This window comes from Stegostoma tigrinum, chromosome 30 (assembly GCF_030684315.1).
Source record: "Stegostoma tigrinum isolate sSteTig4 chromosome 30, sSteTig4.hap1, whole genome shotgun sequence".
Lineage (NCBI taxonomy): Eukaryota > Metazoa > Chordata > Chondrichthyes > Orectolobiformes > Stegostomatidae > Stegostoma > Stegostoma tigrinum.
Genome location: NC_081383.1, coordinates 40498736 through 40519041, shown reverse-complemented (window position 1 = coordinate 40519041; position 20306 = coordinate 40498736). Strand labels below are relative to the sequence as shown.

The following is a 20306-nucleotide window of genomic DNA, read 5'->3' as shown; positions in this document are numbered from 1 at the left end:
TAACAATAAATTCCTATCCCATCTAATATTTGAAGTGGCTCATCCTGATAAGGTCCTCACCATTAGTCTGGGTCCAGCTGTGCCCTCAGTTGCTGGCATAGGACATGATTATTATTAATGACTTTATTAATGACTTGGATGAGGGGATTGAAGGATGGGTCAGCAAGTTTGCAGATGACACGAAGGTTGGAGGTGTCGTTGACAGTATAGAGGGCTGTTGTAGGCTGCAACGGGACATTGACAGGATGCAGAGATGGGCTGAGAGGTGGCAGATGGAGTTCAACCTGGATAAATGCGAGGTGATGCATTTTGGAAGGTCGAATTTGAAAGCTGAGTACAGGATTAAGGATAGGATTCTTGGCAGTGTGGAGGAACAGAGGGATCTTGGTGTGCAGATACATAGATCCCTTAAAATAGCCACCCAAGTGGACAGGGTTGTTAAGAAAGCAATATGGTGTTTTGGCTTTCATTAACAGGGGGACTGAGTTTAAGAGTCGTGAGATCTTGTTGCAGCTCTATAAAACTTTGGTTAGACTGCACTTGGAATACTGCATCCAGTTCTGGTTGCCCTATTATAGGAAAGATGTGGATGCTTTGGAGAGGGTTCAGAGGAGGTTTACCAGGATGCTGCCTGGACTGGAGGGCTTATCTTATGAAGAGAAGTTGACTGAGCTCGGACTCTTTTCATTGGAGAAAAGGAGGAGGAGAGGGAACCTAATTGAGGTATACAAGATAATGAGAGGCATAGATAGAGTTGATAGCCAGAGACTATTTCCCAGAGCAGAAATGGCTAACATGAGGCGTCATAGTTTTAAGCCGGTTGGAGGAAAGTATCAGAGATAATGGGAACTGCATATGCTGGAGAATTCCAAGATAATAAAATGTGAGGCTGGATGAACACAGCAGGCCAAGCAGCATCTCAGGAGCACAAAAGCTGACGTTTCGGGCCTAGACCCTTCATCAGATGATGAAGTGCATGGACCAAATGTTGGAAGGTGGCATTATTGTTGATAAATTGGTGCAGACTTGATGCGGTGAAGGGCCTCTTCTGCACTGTTGACTCTGTGACATTTCAGTGAAATGATTCGATGCTCATCTGCTCCAGCCTGCACTGCTTTCAAAAGATTCTAAAGATCAGATGGCAGGACAAAACACCAAGCACTGCAGTGCTAACTTCAGCTGGCATGGCAATCTTCCACTCTACGTTGAGACATTCAGAGCTGACTTGGCCTGGTTAGATGTCTGACACTAACTTACCAAAGTGAATTTATGATGGAGAGTTTCAGTTTTGAGTGCACTGGAACTGCTACAAAGGCCTCTCCAAGCTTCGCTCGCGAGTGCTGGTAGCGACCCTATGTCCTGAGAGAAGCTCACCCAGGATTGCTGTCTCTGGAGCAAGCCAATATAAAATGGACTGGTCTCCTTTGAAAGTAAGCTCGTATCAGGGCTAGAGAGAAGGGTCAAGGTGAGGTACCAATCTCCAAATCCAACTGTTTGTCCTATCCACTTTCGGCGGAATCCATGAGCTCAGATCACGGTCACCACCAGAACCTTACCAAACATCCCACATGACGACAAAGTTTATCTTCCCCTCAAAGGATGTACAAGATTAATTGGCAGGGAAGTGGAGGAAAAAGAAACATAAATGGGGGAATTGAGTAAAACAATTTTGAACAATACCCATCAGGGATTTAATTATTTTGGTATAAATTCACCAGAAGATGTAGGTGAAAGGGATAAAGGAATAGCGTTTCTACAATTCTCAAGGCAGGGGTTTATAGCATGAAAACAGGCCCTTTGGCCCAACTTCCCCGTGCTGCCCAGTTCTCACAATTAATCTTGTATCATTTGCCTGCGTTTGATCCATATCCCTCCATTCCTATTCCATCTATGTACCTGTCCAAATATTTTTATGTGACAAAACTATACTCACCTCTGCCACCACCTCTGGCAGCCTGTTTCAAACACTCAACAACCTCTATGTGAAAAAAATGCCCCCCTGGACCCTTTTGTGTCTCTCCCCTTTCACTTTAAATCTATGCCCACTACTTTAAAACTCTCCTATCATGGGGACAAGCTGTTCACTGTCTACCTTATCAATGCCTCTCCTGGTTTTACAGACCTCTGTAAGGTCAGTGGGGCATGGATAAAGGTTATAGACAAGGTCTTTTCCCTGGGGTGAGGGAGTCCAGAAATAGAAGGCATGTGTTTAATGTGAGAAGGGAAACTTTTAAAATGCACCTAAGGGGCAAATTTTTCACACAGAGGGTGGTGCGTGTATGGAATGAGCTGCCAGAGGAAGTGGTGGAGGCTGGTACAATTACAGTATTTAAAAGGCATCTGGATGGGTACATGAACATGAAGGGTTTAGAGGGATATGGGTCAAATGCTGGCAAATGGGACTAGATTTATATAGGATACCTGGTCGGCACAGATAAATTTCTATATATCTCTATTACTGTATGGCTCTAATGTCCTTTAGGAAAGGAATATGCCATCTTTCACCTGGTTTGACCTACATGTGACTCCAGACCCACAGCAATGTGCTTGACTGTTAATTGACCTGTGGGCAGTTAGGGATGGGCAACAAATGCTGGCCTAACCAGCAATGATCTCATGAATGAACCAAAAAAAAATACAAACAGGGTTGACAATAAGGAGGGAGAAATATGATGAACCCAAATGAGTAGATTGGAGAAAAGCTTTTTTAGAGGGTTTCTATCTGAGGGGCAAATCTTCCTCTGAAAAAATAGAATGGGCGAAAAGATTGTCAAACAACAATGTTAAACACCAACAATGTGCAGTAAAAATATACGCTGTCACAAAGAAACACGAGCTAATGATTAATGAGTCACCAAACATGACTAAAGGCATAAAGGTACAATTGTGAATATGGACAGAGATATACATTAGATGCATAGACAACGGTGATCATCAGGGAGAACACAAAAAATTTAAAAGATAAATTAAAAATAACAATTAGAAAAGTAGAGAAAATACAAAATTAAATTGTCAAGGAACAGAAAACAAAATAGTAAACTATACGTCTGTTTCAAAACAATCTATGGAGGAAATAACAGAGTTATTATTGTTCATTTTTAATAATTTATTTTAGAAAACTTTAGTGCCAGAGGCCTGAAAGATAGCCAGTGTAATTTCTATGTTTATAAAGGGGAGGGAGGGCAGAATATTTCCATAAAATTATTGACTTGTCAGTTCAATTTTAATGGTAAGAAAAATAACGTAACACTGTCTAAATGAGAGAATATCTGGAGGACATAGTTATTCCAATGAATAGGCAGCATAGATTTCAAAAGGAAAAGTCTTGCTCCCCATCCTCAAGAATTCTTGAAGTGGCCACAGAAAGAGTAGACAAGGGCAGTGCAGTAAATGTAATGTATCTGGCTTTTCAAAAGGCCTTTGATAAGGTACCAAAAAATAGGCTATGAATGAGATAATGCACACTCAGGAGACAAGTGGCTGAAAGAACAGATGACTCCTATTGCAGAGAATAAGGGCAAAGGTGAGTTATTTAGAGTATGGTGTTCCACAAGGATCAATGCTGGGGTTGCTGCTGTTCACAATTTATATCAATACAGAGACTGGAGAGTTGCAAGCAATTTTTAAGTTCCTGTAAGCCACCAAATTAGGGGGAAGGCAGTACTGACATTCACAATCACAGAAATTGTACTGTGCACTAGAAGGCCATTTGGCCCATCATGTCTGTACTAGCTCTCCCAATGCGTATTTCACTTCATGCCATTTTCCAGCTTTCTCTCCTTAAGCATGCTCATTGTTCCTTGTAAAATAACAGTCAAGTTTAATTTTCAATGCATCCATTGAACCAGCCACGCTTTCAGGCAGGGTGTTCCAGATCTTGAACAGTCACTGTATGAAAAAGATTTTGTGTATCACTTTTGCTGCTTTTGCCATTTACATTAAACCTGTCCTGTCTCACTCTCTGTCCTTTCATTCAGAGGAGGTTCACTATATTAATTGGAAGGCAGAAAGGTTTGTCTCATGAAGAGACTTTGAGCAGTTTATCCTTATTCTCTCAGATGTGTAGAAAGATAGGTGAAGATTTATTTGAGACATATAAGATGCTAGAGGCAATTAACAAAGTACACATAGAGCAGATGTTTCCCCTTTTGGGGCAATCTAGAATGAGAGGTCATATTTTTAGGATAATTTCGGATGGATTTAAAACAGTGATAAAGGAGAATGACTCATCTCAAAGAGTTCAGAATCTGTGGAATTCATGACCCTGGAATGGCAGTGGATGCTTGGACACTGAATAAATTTAAGGAGGAGGTAGACAGATTTTTACTTTTTTTCCTTTATTCATTTACAGGATGAGAGCATCGCTGCCCAGGCAGCATTTATTGTCCATCCCTAATTGCACAGAGGGCAGTTAAGAGTCAACTAGATTACAGTGGGTCTGGAAACACATGGAGGCCAGACCAGGTAAGGATGGCTGTTTCCTTCCCTAAACAGCATTAGTGAAACAGATGGGTTTTTCCTTTGACAACTGGCAATGGATTCACGGTCATCATTAGATTCTTAATTCCAGATATTTATTGAACTCAAATTCCACCATCTGACGTGGTGGACATCACACCCGGGTAACCAGAACATTATCTGGGTCTCTGGCTTAACAGTCCAGCAATAACACCGCTAGGCCATCACCTTCCCTAATGGGATTTTGGAGAGAGGGCAGCATAGTGGAGTTGAAGCTGAAATGAAATTGGCCATGATTGTATTAATCATAGATCAGGTTTGAGCGGATGAATGGCCTATTCCTGCTCCGACAGAAGAACATAAGAAATAGAAGCAGGAGTGGGCCATCTGGCCCATCAAGCCTGCACCACCATTCAATAAGATCATGGCCGATCTTTTCATAGACTCAGCTCCACTTACTCACCCGCTCACCATAACCCTTAATTCCTTTATTGTTCAAAAATCTATCTTTCTGCCTTAAAAAGCTCCTCCTCAACTCAGTCCTAAAGCTGTTCCCCTTATTTTGAGACTCTCCCCCCTAGTTCTAATTTCAGCCACGAGAGGAAGCAATGTTCCTGATTCTATTTCATCTATTCACTTCAAAATTTTATATGTTTCTATAACATCCCCCTCATTCTCCTAAATTCCAATGAGTATAGTCCCAGTCATTAATTCGAGGGCCTTGGGTAGTGTTCAGGAACAGAGAGACCTAGGGGTGCAAGTACATAATTCTTTGAAGTTTGTGTCACATATAGACAGGGTGGTCAAAAAGGTATTTAGCACGCTTGCCTTCAGTGCTCAGTCCTCTGAGTATAGGAGTTGGGGCATCATGTTGAGGTTATATGGGACATAGGTGAGGCCTCTTCTGGGTAACTATGTCCAGTTCTGGTCACCTATTTATGGGAAGGAAATTATTAAGCTGGAAAGTGTTCAGAAGAGATTTACCAGGATGTTGGTAGGAATGGAATATTTGAGTAATAAAGTAAGGCTGAGATTTTTTTCACTGGAGTATTGGAGGTTGACAGGCAACCTTAAAGAAGTTCATAAAATAATGCGTAGTATAGTGAAAGCTAATTGTGGTTGTTTTTTTTCCCTCCAGGATGGGGTATTTCAAGACTAAGGTGAGAGAAGAAAGGTTTTAAAAAGTCACTAGAGGCAAATTATTTTACGTGGAGGGTTGTTCGCAGGTGGAACAAACTTCCTGAGGAAATGATAGATATGAGTACAATTACAATGTTTAAAAGACGTTTGGTGAAGTATATGGATAGGAAAGTTTGGAGGGATATGGGCCAGAAGCAGGCAGGTGGGACTAGTTTAGTTTGGGATTATGGTTGGCATGGACTGGTCAGTTTCCATGCTGTATGATTCTATAAGCCAACGATCTCGATTCCGGAGTCAATCTCGTGAACCTCCACTGCACCTCCTCCAGATCCGGTCCCAGTTCTTACGAGTGCTAGCCAGCTGATTAGCAAGCTACCAAAGGTCATGTGGCTAACTCAGAAAAACAATCCTGTCAACAACCTCAGGGATATTTCTGGCTGAAACAGTTTCGCTGCATTGATCAGCCACACTCGGGAATCTTTTTTATATCGAAAAACAACAGCAGTTGATATTAAATAGGCTCCTAACACTGGAAAAGCTGATTTGTGGTGTTGTTGCAGCCAAGCCTGTCACGAGTTCTTCTTAAAAAGGACATTCCTGACAAAACTATTGCTCAATGTTTCGCAAAGAAAAAGAATTTAATTTATGAACTCTCCAGAGGATTTTCCAAAGTACTGACAATAAACTGCATTGAAATGCAGCCTCCTTTTCCTTTGCTCATTTATGGGATGAAGATACATTGGCTAGGCCAGCATTTAATGTCTTTGACAGTCAGCAGTGGCAAATGATCATCTCAAACTCCTGTGAATCATGTAACGTTGAGGAAAATGGCGACGGATTCTTATTCAATGGTATCACACAAACAGCATTAAGATAGATAACAGATGTGCCCATTTGTTATTTGTTATTGTTCAGAACCTTGGCCAAATTACCTGCCACTCTCGGACAAAGACTCCATGAACTCCACCATCAATCTGAAAGCTCAGGCACATCTTCAGTGATGTCTCATCCATTAGACGATTAATCAGTAAAGAAGGTGACATTACTGTGTAAATCGAAAAGTGGCAAACAAGATGCTAGCTTCACATTAACTCAATGAAAACACATTGTTGAATCCATTCATTACTTGCCCCATTTAAAATGTACCTATCTACCACAATGTGACCACAAGAATAGCTGTCATTCAGGGCCATTATACTGGAAACATACCTTCTGCAGTTTAGTAAAGTTATGCCCAGGATATGGGCGGCACTGGCTTGTTGTGCAATGGCAACAGGACCCTGGAGCAACCTTGAAATTATGTCACAGAGCTACACATCACTGAGCATAAATAGCACTGCATGGGCAGAGTTAATTCACTCTGAGACACTGCAACAATATACTGCAGAATGAGAAAAAGAGGCTTAAAAGGACATTGGCATGAATGAATGAAGATGATAATTTAGCCCTTCATCCGTGTAACTATAAGACAGAACTGGGGTAGCTATGGTTATCTTGTCCAACAATATTTGGGGTCAATATATAATAGATAGTGTTATTTTGAAGCATAAGCCTGAATATAGTCCTAAACTTTACCCTCTCAACAGTCAGTAACAAACCCAAACTGACAGTGTGGCATCAAACCACATGATAAAAGACTTGTAAAGCAGCATTTACTACCAATTCATAGATTGCTACAGAAACGTTGTGTAACACTAACTGGAGTCACAGATAGGCTCAGGCCAGGTAAGAAAGGCGGTTTCCTTCTTCTAGGGACATCACTGTGCGGTTGGACTTTTTGACAATATAACAGGTTTTGTGTCTTTTTTTGGTGTTAGCCCACCATTCAGATCATTTATGAATGAAGAAAAGCAAGGATCCCAATTTTCCCCCTTTGGGAAACTCCACTACAAACCTTTCTCCAGCCCAAAAAATAATCATTATCCATTTCTCTCTGTTTTCTATCACTCAAACAATTTTGTAACCATGTTGCTAATGTTCCCTTTATACCACAATCTTGAACTTTCCTAAAAAAGCCTGTTGTGTGGCATTGTATTAATGCCTTCCGGAAATCCATGTACACCATATCTACAGCATTACCCACATTGAGCCTTTCTGTTACTTCTTCAAAAATCTCCAGCAAGTTAATTAAACATGATTTCTCCTTTAGAAATCATGCTGAATCTTACAAACAACCTTTTTTCCTATTAAGTTTACCCCGATTAATTGTCTCTAGACCTCTCCCCACCACTGAGGGTAAATTGACTAGTCTGTAACTCCTGGGATTATCCTTACATCCCTCTATGAGCAAGGCCACAGTGTTTGTAATTCTCCAGTCTCCTGGCACCTCCACTGAGTCCAAGGAAGACTGAAAGATTGTGGCTAGTGCCCCTGCAATTTCCCCTCTCACTTCTTTCAAAATTCTTAAATGCATTACATCTAGTCCCAATGCCTTGTCAAGTTGAAATACCAACAGTACATCTAATGTAAGACAACAAAGTGTGAGGCTGGATGAACACAGCAGGCCAAGCAGCATCTCAGGAGCACAAAAGCTGACGTTTCGGGCCTAGACCCTTCATCAGAGAGCATCTAATCTACATCTAATGTTCCTTCCTGATCAATTTTGGACTCTTCTAGTGACAGCTTTTTCGTCAGTCAACTTGGCCTTGGTAGAATGTCTCTCTTTGGTAAAGACAAATGCAAGCATTCACTTAATACATCAGCCATGAATCTGTTTGTAAATCTGCCTTTCTTTACTCCTCCTTTTACTAATCTTTTACCATTTATAAGCCTACAGTCGGCCCCCTTATGTTGACTACTAGTCTTTTTTCATATTTCCTCTTTGCTTCTCTTATTTACTTTTTCATCTCCTCTCTTAGCCTTTGCACTCCTTTGGCTATAGAGTCACACAGCACAGAAACAGACCCCTTGGTCCAACCAGTCCATGCCGAACATAATCCCAAACTAAACTAGTCCCACCCCGCCTGCTCCTGGCCCATATCCCTCCAAACCTTTCCTATGCACGTACTTATCCAAACGCCTTTCTGCATTGTATTTTCTGATGACTATCACAAAAAGGACTTTTGCTTCTTTATCTTAACCTCTGTCACCTTCATCATCCATGGAGGTCTGGATTTGTTTGTTTTATCTTTCCCTTTTGAGGCAAATTATGCCAACTGTACTGTCTCCTCTTTGAAGGTAGCTCATTGTTCATTTACCGTTTTTCCCACCAATCTCTCATTCCAGTTAATCTTACCCTGTTCTGCCCTTACCTCATCAAAGTCAGATCTCCACCCACTGGCCTTCTTGCACTGGATTCACCATTATCATTCCCCATCATCATCCTGAACCTTCTGATGCAATGATCACTGTTTTCTAAATGATCCCCCACTGACACTTGATCCACTTGGGCCCACTTCATTTCCAAGAACCAAATCTAACAGATATCCTTTCTTGTTGGACAGGACACACACTGCTGTAAGAAATGCTCCAGAACACAACCTAGAAACAGATGCTCCTCACTGCCCATTACACTACAACTACCTCAGTCTTTCTCTGTGTAATTGAAGTCTCCCCCCTTTAATGTTGGCATGTCTCTGAAATTTCCCTGTGGATTTCTTCTTCTAAAATCTTCTCACTAGCTGGTGTCTATAGACTTCACCCAGCATTGTGGTTGCACTCTTTTTACTTCTTTGCCAAATAGATCCTGTCCTTAAAACCACTTGGACGTCCTCTTTCTCCAGAATTGCAGTGGCCCTCCTCAACTAGAACTGCCACCTCTCCTTTTATCTTCCTGTTCTAGCTATTCTGAACACATTGCACCCAGGAATATTTAACATCCAGTGCTGCCAATCCTTGAGACAGGTTTCTGTTATTGCCGCAACAACCTTTTTCCACATAGGAATCTCTGCCTGCGACTCCTCAAGCTTATTTACTATATACCGCACATTAACATACATTCACATGAACTCTGATTTAGTCTTCATTTCCTTCTCCCTTAATCTGACTTTACGGATTAACTTGCTGCTCTCTCTATGCCCATGACAGCTGTATCTCTAAGTATTTTGTGAACCCTGGTATTATCCTCTACAGTCTTCTCTTGGTTCCCACAACCCTGCCAAGTTAATTCAATGACCTCTGAACAGTGCTAACAAAAGGCCCCGGAAGGAACTCAGTTCAGCTTTGCTCAGGTGCAACCCATCTGGTTTTACAATGTACCATCTTCCCCAGAGCCTGTTCCAGTGTCCCAGGAATCTAAAGGCCTCCTTCCTACACTACCCTTCCAGCCACTGATTCATCTGCTTTATCCTCTGTATCAGTATTCACTCGCATGAAGCTGTGAGAGTAATCCAGCGATTATTATGTTTGAGGTCCCTAAATTCTGACCACTATATTCTCCTTCCTCCCTAAGTTGTTGATACCGACACAGACCACAATCTCTGGTATTCATCTTGACCCAGAATAATGTTCTATAGCCATGGGAGAGCATCAGTTTAAGTCCCACTTCAGACAGTTGAGCCCATACTGTATTCTAACAACATTTAGTTGTATCGTCAGACTATTGCATCCTGCGTTGTGTGAGGTGCCATCTTTTGGTACGGTGTTAGTTCCAAGTCCAATCTGTTAGTTCAAGTGAATATACAAGATCCAATTATTTGAAAAATCATGCAGTTCTCTTTTATGTCCAATGACCAGAAAGTCAGTACATCATCACCGTATAATAACATGTAACTACAGGTTTCGTCTTACCCCTGAACATGTGAATCTTTACAATTGAAACCATGCTGCTCTATTGTAACCTATTAGCTTGATGTTGTCCCAGACATTTTGGTGTCTAACGATTTTATTATTCATTCACGGGATGTGGCTGGGCAGCATTTCTTGCCCCATCCCTAATCGCCCTTGAGAAGGTGCCATTCCACCTGCTACAGGTTGACCCACAATGTCTTTAGGGAGGGAATTCCAGGATTTTGACCCAGTGACAGTGAAGGAACGGCGATACATTTTCAAGTCAGGATGGTGAGTGGCTTGAAGTGGCATTTGAAGGTGGTGGTGTTCCCATGTATCTGCTGCCCTTGCCCTTCTAGATGAAAGTGGTCATGGGTTTGGAACATACTGTCGGAGGATCTTTGGTGAATTTCTGCAGTGTGTCTTGTAGCTAGTACACACTGCTGCTACTGAGTGGCATTGATGGAGAGAGTGATAGAATCACAGAATTGGACAGCATGGAAACAGACCCCTCGGTCTAACTCGTATCCTAAACTAAACTTGTATCCTCTAGTTTGTATCCTAAATTAAACTAATCCCATTTGCCACCATGGCCTAAATCCCTCTAAATCTATCCTATTCATGTATCCATCCAGATGCCTTTTAAATGTTGTAACTGTACCAGCCTCCACCACTTCCTCTGGCAGCTCATTCCATACACGCACCACCCTCTGCGTAAAAAATTTGTTCCTTTGGTCCCTTTTAAATATTTCCCCTCTCACTTTAAACCTATGCCGTCTAGTATTTGACTGGGAAAAGGCCTGGGCCATTCACTATATTCATGCACCTCATGATTTTATAAACCTCTATAAGGTCACACCTCTGCCTCCAACGCTGCAGAGAAAATAGCCCCAGCCTATTCAGCCTCTCCCTGTAGCTCAAACCCTCCAACCACAGCAACATCCTTTAAATCTTTTCTGAACCCTTTCAAGTTTAACAACAACTTTCCTATAGCAAGGAAACTAGAATTGAACAGAGTATTCCAAACGAGGCCTAAGCAATATCCTGTACAGCTGCGAAGATGCTTGTGGATATGTTGTGAATCAAGCGGGCTGCTTTGTCCTGTATGGTATTAAGATTGTCAAGTATTGTTGGAGCTGCACTCATCCAGGCAAGTGGGAAATATTCATTCACACTCCTGAATTGTGCCTTGTAGATGATGGACAGACTTTGGGAATTAGGATGTGAGTTGTTTACTGCAGGATTCCCAGGAATGTAATGTTTATGTCTAATAGTGAGCTGTAATAAATTGCTCTGTTTTCTTCATTGTCACTGAATCTACTCTCTGTTTCACACATTATGGAAGACAACATAAGCATTGCTACATCCTGCTGGAGCAAACTCACATCACATCTGGCTCAAGTTTATCCCTCAATCAAGGTGAGCTGGTAATTTGTCTCTTTGCTGTTTCTAGGACATTAATGGGTGATAATGGCCATATTGCAACAGTCATCTATATCATCCTGTAAGCTAAGGCCATCCTGCTCACAATTTACCACTGTGCTAATTATTTTTATTGTGAATACATTTCAAAACATCATAGACCCACCATCCCACCCTATCCCTGTATTTTCCATGGCTAATCTACTAGCCTGCACGCCCCTGCACACTATGGGTAATTTAGCATGGCCAATACACCTAACCTGCACATCTTTGAACTGTGGGAAGAAACTCAGGCAGAAACAGGGAGAATGCGCATATTTCACACACTGACAGTCACCTAAGGGTGGGCTCGAACCCAGGTCCCTGGTGCTGCATGATAGTAGTTGCTAACCACTGAGCAACAATACCGCCCCGAAGTTCTACTACCTCTGCATATCCATGTCGTCCTCCAACTTTGCAACTCGCCGAGTTATCTGTGCCCCTTAAATCAGGCCTCTCGTTCATTTCCAATTGGCTGCACTGAAGTTTCCTGACGCTTATCTCTGGTGGGTCTGAAGAACAGCTCTGTTGATGTCTGTTTGACGGTGCAAAGCTGCTGATCTTCTCCAGCCCTTCCTGTTTTATTTTGTAACCACTGCGTTTGCTTGCAGAGTTAAGTAAAGAGTGGAGTTACTGCTATATCGGACAGCAATGCGGGCAGACAAGGATCTGGAGGGCCACAAGGTGATCCAATCACTTTGCCTGGTAATTCCTACCCTGTACCAGGATTGGTTTAGTTTTCTTTTCTTATGCATTCATGGGATGAGAGTTTCACCAACCAGGGAGCATTTATTGCCCATCCCTAAATATCCTGAGGGCAGTTGACAGTCAACCACATTGCTGTGGGTCTGGAGTCACATGTAGGCCAGACCAAGTAAGGATGGCAGTTTCCTTCCCTAAAGGAAATTAGTGAACCCAGAGGGTTTTTATCCTGACATCTGGTTCATAGTTATCATTAGATTCTTAATTCCAGATAATTTACTGAATTCAAATTCCACCATCTGCTGTGGCAGGATTAGAACGCAGGTCGCCAGAACTTTATCTGGGTCTCTAGATTAACAGTCCAATGATAATACCACTAGGCTATTGCCTTCCTAGTGTCTTAGTCACACATAATTTCTGAGATTTTAACCTGAAAGCTGATGAAGGACAATCTCACTCTGCAGCCACTGCATTATATTTGGCAAATACATTTCACACAGCCCTGGGAATGAATACACATTTGCAGGACAGATTGTTCATATCGCTCCAAAAGGGTTGCTCAGACATAACCTGCTGTCTTCACCTCTGATCCCTCACTGAATCCAGCTGGCCAGAAAAGAAAGCAAAGAGCTGGAGGAGATGAGAAGCAGGATCATGGAGGGATTGGAGCATTTAGAGCACAGTGAGGCAGGATGGGAGGTGACTGGGCAATTGTGATGGGGCCAGGGGAGTATAGGGCGAGGGGAGTATAGGGTGAGGGGAGTATAGGATTCCCAGTGAGAGGGGCTGTTGAGAAAAGGGGCTTATAAAGTGAGGGGGGCATAGTGAGAGAGGATGTAAAGCGTGATGGGTATAAAATAAGTGAGGAATAAAATGAGAAGGGTATGTAAGAGTGAGGAGGGTACAAAGTGAGGGGAGTATATAGTGACAGGGTTTAAAGAGAAGGGTTTTAAAGTGAAGGGTTATAAAGTGAGGAGGTGCTGTGTTGAGGGGAATAGACTGAAGTGGGGTACATAGTGAGGAGGTATGAAGTGAAAGGTAGTGTTGCCCATGGAGTGGTCCCGTCAGCACAGTGTTGCTCTGTTGGATGGAACCAGGCTGGAGGTGGCAGAATCAGATTATTTTTGGCCTGTTTCAAGGACGCTGCCTGATGAACACCATTAATCAGGTTGAGAAGGCATATCTCTCTCTCCCACTTTCCTGCCAACAGATATTGGGTTGGGCTGGGGAGATTTTGCACACACTGTAGCTGCTTAATTCCAGCACATCAGGGGCAGGGCCTGCTTTCTGTCACCTTCACGTAGTTCTGATTGGCTTCATGTCTCGTTCAAAGGAAGCAAGGGAGGAAACGCAGGCAGAAAGTGATGCAAATGGACTCAGAAGGAGCGCAGGAACTCAGTAAGGTAGGCCCAGCAGTGTGGAGTACAGTGAAGTGTGGAGGTGCCTCTGCTCGCAACAGTACTTAACTCCAGAATTGGGAATGAGGCCTCATCGATTTAGAATTAATTAAATTGTCAAGTGCTAGATGGTAAATTAGTTTCTTGTTTTTCATTCTTTCATGGGATGTGGACATTACTAGCAAGGTAGCATTTACTGCCATTCTCTAATTCCCCTTTTACCATTGCAGAGGGCAATTACGATCAACCAGTTTTAAGGTGAGGAGCAGGAGGTTTAGAGGTGATCTGGGGAAATCTTTTTCACCCAGCAGTGAGAAGGTACCAGGAACTCAGTCCCTGAAAGGATGGCACAGGCAGAATCCCATACTTAAGAAGTATTTAGATGAGCAGTTTAAATGCCAAAGCAAACAAGGCTATGGGCCAAGTGCTGGAAGATGAGATGAAAGCAGATATATGTTAAAAACTGGCACAGATATGATGGGCAGAAGAGTCTTTTACAGTGCTGTAAAAGATAACAGTGCCATGAGTCTGAAGTCACTAGATCAGGTAAAGATGGCAAATTTCTCTCCCTGAAGGACATTAGTGAACCAGGCTTTTTTAAAAAAAAGTGATAGTCACCAACACAGAGCTTTCACAGACCTATTTATCAAAGTCCATCCTTGCTCTGATGGGTTTTGAGCCAGTGTCCCCAGCGTGTTAGCCTGAGCCCCTGAATTACTACTCCACTGGTGTTTCTGCTCTGACAAAATCCACCCCAAAGCAATACTGCAGATTGCAGGATGCCCCAAAAATCTTTCTGGTCAATGAGGTACTTCTTATAGAGTGCAGTCACTGTTACAATGTAGCTGAGAATATCACATTGGCTAAGTTCAGCTGAGTATTGGAGGGAGCCGAATTAGTAGCTGGCAAACCATCTCACTCTGGGAATGACGGCATGGGGAAACTACAGTGAGAAAGCCTTCCTTTTCTGAAAGCTATGCTAACGTTTATGGACTTGATCAGAATAAAAAATTCACTGAAAAAGCCTGTGACCTCGAAATGAACTCGATGTTCGCATACAAATGCTAAATATACTGGTAAGGCAGCCTGCGAGCTTATATGAAACAAATGAGTCGGCCCACTCGGCTTAAACAGGTACCAAACTGCTTTATCATTCCTGCTCACAGTACGTTGAACCTGAGTTCCTTCCTCCACAAATTTATCAGAGTGAATGGAGAAATGGAGAAAGGCAATGAAATACTATGGAACAGATGAGTCCTCATCCATGAAACATAAAAGCTAATATCAAAGTTCAGTGGGTAACGGGGAAGGCAAATGTTTTGCTATAACAATGCAACACACTAGTCAGTCCACAGTTGGAATACTGTGAACTGTTTTGGGCATTTCAACTGGGGAAAGATGTACTAGCATTGGCAACAGTCCTGGGTATGGAGGGATTGCCTTATGAGAAGAGGTTGAGTGGGTTGGTCCTGGACTCTTTGAAATATTGAAGAATGAGAGGCAATCTTATTGAAATAAACAAAATTCTTAGAGGACTTGAAAGAGTAGATGTGGAGAGGTTGTTTCCCCTTGTAGGAGAGTCTAGAACCAGAGAGAATAACCTCAGAATAAGGGGTTATACATTGAAGACAGAGATGAGGAGGAATTTCCTCTCTCAGAGGGTCATGAAAATGTGGAATTCTTTACCACAGAGGTCTGTAGAAATTAGATCATGACAAATATCTTCAGACTGATAGATTTTTAATTGATCAGGGGAATCAAGGGTCATGGGGAACAAGCAGAAAAATGGAGTTGAGGATAATCAGATCAGCCACGATCTCAGTGAATGGTGGAGTAGACTCAATGGGCCAAATGATCTTCTTCTGTTCTGTCTAATGGTCTTTTGGTTGTCAGCCAGCAATGCACACAGCCAGGATTCTTGGCACTCTTCAGCCAGGGAATAGGGGATTCCCAGCCAAATATTAACACCTATACTTGTATCATTTCTGACAGAAATCAGGGCTAGTTTATTTTTATGTAAAGTCCTGCAACAAGAACTTCCACAGAGGCAAATTAATCTTAAAGGAACTAGATGGAGGTCAGAAAGTCTCATATTTGTACAGCAACCTTGTGATGCCTCAAAACTCTTTACAATTAACAAAGTATTTCAAAATGTAGTCATTCTGGCCAGAAACACAGCAGCCAATTTGCATACAGCAAGCTCTGGCACGCAGCAATATGGAACAATCAAACAATTTTTTTGTTAGCTAAGGGATCGATACTGACTGGCTCACTAGAACTCCTCTGCTCTGCAGTAGTGGTAACAGACTCTTTCTTCTCTCCCATCTGATAAGACAGGTTAAGATTTCATTTAGAAAAACAACTCCGACAGTGTTAGCAATGTCTGGTTGCTGAGCTGGGAGTGGCTCTCCGGTTTAAGTGCTGAGATCTCTGGAGCAGGAGGCTTGGGAACAAAATGTACATTGAAATATCTCATAGCTTCAGCACGTATACAGCACCCCAGAGCAAAATCTAGAAATAGAATTGACAAAATCAAACTATCCCATGAATTAGGAAGCACCAGGAATGGAAAGGAATATTTGTTTTGGCAAATCCATTCACAAACAACACTTTCCCAGTCGATGCAGGGAATGAGACAGGATTCCCAATCTCTTTCCAGACTGCCAAATAATTGTGGATTGGCAGTAAACACACACACACACACACACACACACACACACACATGCACACGCACACATGCACGCACGCACACACACACATAAACGCACACATAAGCACACACACACATGCACACACACATAGACACACACACATGCACAGGCACACACGTGTGCACCACAAAAGCACACTCACATACACAGAAAATTGCACTCATACAAACAAGCACTCCCACAAAAAATCAAACACACACACAGATGCGCACACATACAAAAACACACACACAAAAATACACACGCACACACAAGTACACACACACACACACACACACACACACACACACACACACACACACACACACACACACACACACACACACACACACACAATATTAGCTTCATTAATTCTGACCTGACTCCAAAGTTCGGGACTCAAAATGTGGAGAAAACAGATTTGAAAGCCAAAAGCAGTAACTATGGCAACGTTATTCTGCAAGCTCTAATCCCATCACTGTGGCCAACTGTGTGTCTGCTGACACTTCCAGCACAGCACTAAACTCTGTAGAGGCTTCCTTTTCCTTCAATATTGTTTTGTCTGTTATTTTTATGACAACTCCAGTTTGCAGCTGCGCTGCCTTTTCTTTTGAGTGATCTCTGTAGATGAACTGAGCAGGGGTCCGCAGGAAATGAAACCATTCTGGAATTGAAGTCTGTGTTGGGCATGAAAAGTCCACACTCTGTTGAGCCAAAACACCATCAGTTCATATTGGTGAGGTAATTTCCTTCCCCATGTCCCCTTCTGCACAGCACCCAAATTTAAGAAAGGCATCACAGATTCTAGGCATCCTCTCATATTGCTTTGGTGTAGACCCAGGGGTGTACATAATGGCCCAAGGGAGTGCTCTAGGTGTTTCAATGCTTTAATTCTCCTTTTCCCCACCAAGGAGAGGTCAGAAAGCTGTTGCCAGGGTTGAAAGGTTTGAGCTACAGGGAGAGGCTAAAAGACTGGGGCTATTTTCCCTGGACTGTCAGAGGCTGAGGTGTGACCTTATAGAGATTTGTAAAACCAAATGTGGGTAGGTTGAGTAGCCATTGTCTTTTTCCCCAGGGTGGGGGAGTCCCAAGCTACAGGGGACAGGTTTAAGGTGAGAGGGGAAAGATTTGAAAGCAAACTAAGGGGCAACTTTTTCATGCAGAGGGTGATGAGTGAGTGGAATGACCTGCCAGAGGAAGTGCTGGAGGCTGGTACAGTTATAATATTTAAAAGGCATCTGGATGGATATACGAATAGGAAGAGTTTAGCACGATATGTGCCAAATGCTGATAAATGGGACTTGATTAATATAGGATATGTGGTCAGCATGGACGAGATGGACTGAAGGGTCTGTTTCTGTGTTGTACCTCTCCACGCCTCTATAATGTCCAGCTGTCATCAAGAATTAACAACAAATGGACTAGAACATAGAAATGTACAGCACAGGAATGGCCCTTTGGTCCACATTATCATCTCAAAATCTCTATGAATACCTAACATTTGTAAGCTCCATCTCACCTTCATACTCTTATACTGTTGTTGCAAACCTTAAATATATTTTTCACAGCTTGTCCGCTGTCAACTATTCAGCTGTAACAGCTATGGATAAGCATATGGACGTACATGGGATAGTGTAGGTTATATGGGGCTTGAGATCGGTGTGACAGATCGGCACAACATCGAGGGCCGAAGGGCCTGTACTGCGCTGTAATGTTCTATGTTCTATGACATCAAATGAAACTTCTGCCTGCCCTTAGCCCATATCCCTCCAGTCCCCGCATCTTCATGCGCTTATCTAGAAGTCCCTTAAATGCATCTGTCATATCTGCCTCCACCAATACCCCTGGCAAGATGTCCCAGACTCCTGCCACTCGCTGTGTAAAAAAACTAGCGTCTCACATCTCGTTTGAACTTTTGGCCTCTCACCTTAAATGCATGCCCCTTCATTTTAGACATTTCAATTCTGGGCAAAAGATTTTGACCATCAACCCTATCTATGCATCTCATAATGTTATAGACTTCTGTCAGGTCTCCCTTCAGCCTCCGCTGCTCTAGAGAACACCCTAACCCTAACCCTAAACCTATCGTAGCCCGAGTTTTTCTAGCCCCCTCTTATATCTCATACCCTCATATCGAGGCAGCATCCTGGCAAACCTGTTCTGCACCCTCTCCAAAACTTCCATGTCCTTCCTGTAATGTGGCAACCAGAATTGAACACAATACTCTAAGTGTTGTCTAACCAAAGTCTTATAAACTGACAACATGACATCATGACTCTTGTACTTAATTCCCCAACCAATAAAGGCAAGCATGCCATATGGCTTCTTTACCACCCTATCTACTTCCATGGCCAATTGCAAGGAGCTAAGGATTTGAATTCCAGGATATCTCTGCACATCAATGCTGCTCAGGGTTTTGCCATTAACTGCATACTTTTCATTAACAATTGATCTCCCAAAATGCAGCCCCTCACACTTACCCAGATTAAACTCCGTCTGCCATTTCTCCACCCAAATCTGCAACTGATCTATATCCCACTGAGTCCATTGATAACCTCCTACTCAATCTACAACTTCACTGATCTTGGTATCCTATGCAAACATACTAACCTACTCATCTACATTTTCGTCCAAGTCATTTAGATATATTGCAAACAGCAGGTCCCAGTATGAATCCCTGTGGAACACCACTAGTCATAGGCCTCCAGCCTGAAAAACAGCCTTCCATCATTTCTCTCTGTCTTCTATGGACAAGCCAATTTTGAATCTACACAGCCAAGTCACTGTAGATCCCATGCATCTTAATCTTCTGGATGAGACTACCATGAGGGACCTCGGTGAAAGGTCTACTATAATCCACGTAAACAAAATCCACTGCTTTATCCTCATTGATCATCTTCATTGCCCCCTCGATAAATTCAGCCAAGTTCATGAGACATGACCTGCCCCACACAAAGCCATACTGGCTGTCTCTAATTAGGCCATGCTTTTCCAAATGTGCATAAATCCTATCCCTAAGAATTCTCCACAATAGCTTCCCAACCACCAATGTGAGACTCACTGGTCTATAGTTTCCTGGATTATCCCTATATCCCTTCTTGAACAGCTGAACAGCATTAGCTACTCGCCAGTCCTCCAAGACCTCTGCAGTGGCTCACAAAGGTACAAAGATCTTTGTCAAGGCCCCTGAAATGTTCTCTCTTGCCTCTCTCAATAACCTGGGATAGATGCCATCGGGTCCTGGGGACTTTTCCACCTTAAAGCTCCAGGAGCAGGAATAGACTATTCACCCATCGAGCCTTCTCTGCCATTCAGTACAATAATGACTGATCTTTTGTTTAAAGTCAGCCTGCCCCTTAGCTCCTCCATATCTCTCAATTCCCTAAGAGACCAAATTGCCCGACCTTGCCTTGATGCTATTCGATAATGCAGCATCCAGAACTCTGGGGTAGTCAATTCCAAAGATGTATAAACTTTTGAGCGAAGATATTTTTCCCCATCTCAGTCCTAAATGATCCACACCTCATCTTGAGATCTTGCCTCTGTATTTTCAATTCCCCAGCTAAAGGGAAAATAGCTCACAACATCTACTCTGTCAGGATCATTTGTGTCTCAAAAAGCTCACCTCCCATTCTTCTAAACTCTCAAGATGACAGACGCAATTTTCCCAATCACTCATCATAGGCCAACTTATGAATCAATCAAGAGAACCTTTGCAGTACCCTCTTCCGGTAAATAAGATAGCATAAAA

The 20306-nt window shown here is 42.6% G+C and overlaps 1 protein-coding gene across 4 annotated transcripts in view; it reads right to left on the bottom strand.

The window, feature by feature from the left end:
• The window catches only part of palm1a (paralemmin 1a), a 237668-nt gene that overhangs the window by 171752 nt on the left and 45610 nt on the right, over positions 1 to 20306 (bottom strand). The window contains exon 1 of one of the 4 annotated variants that reach the window (XM_048559925.2): positions 16935 to 17028. The exons of the other annotated variants lie outside the window; for them this stretch is intronic. The gene's annotated coding sequence lies outside the window, so the exon portion shown is untranslated. Of the gene's footprint in view, positions 1 to 16934; positions 17029 to 20306 lie in introns of those variants that run through there. 4 annotated transcript variants of the gene reach the window in all.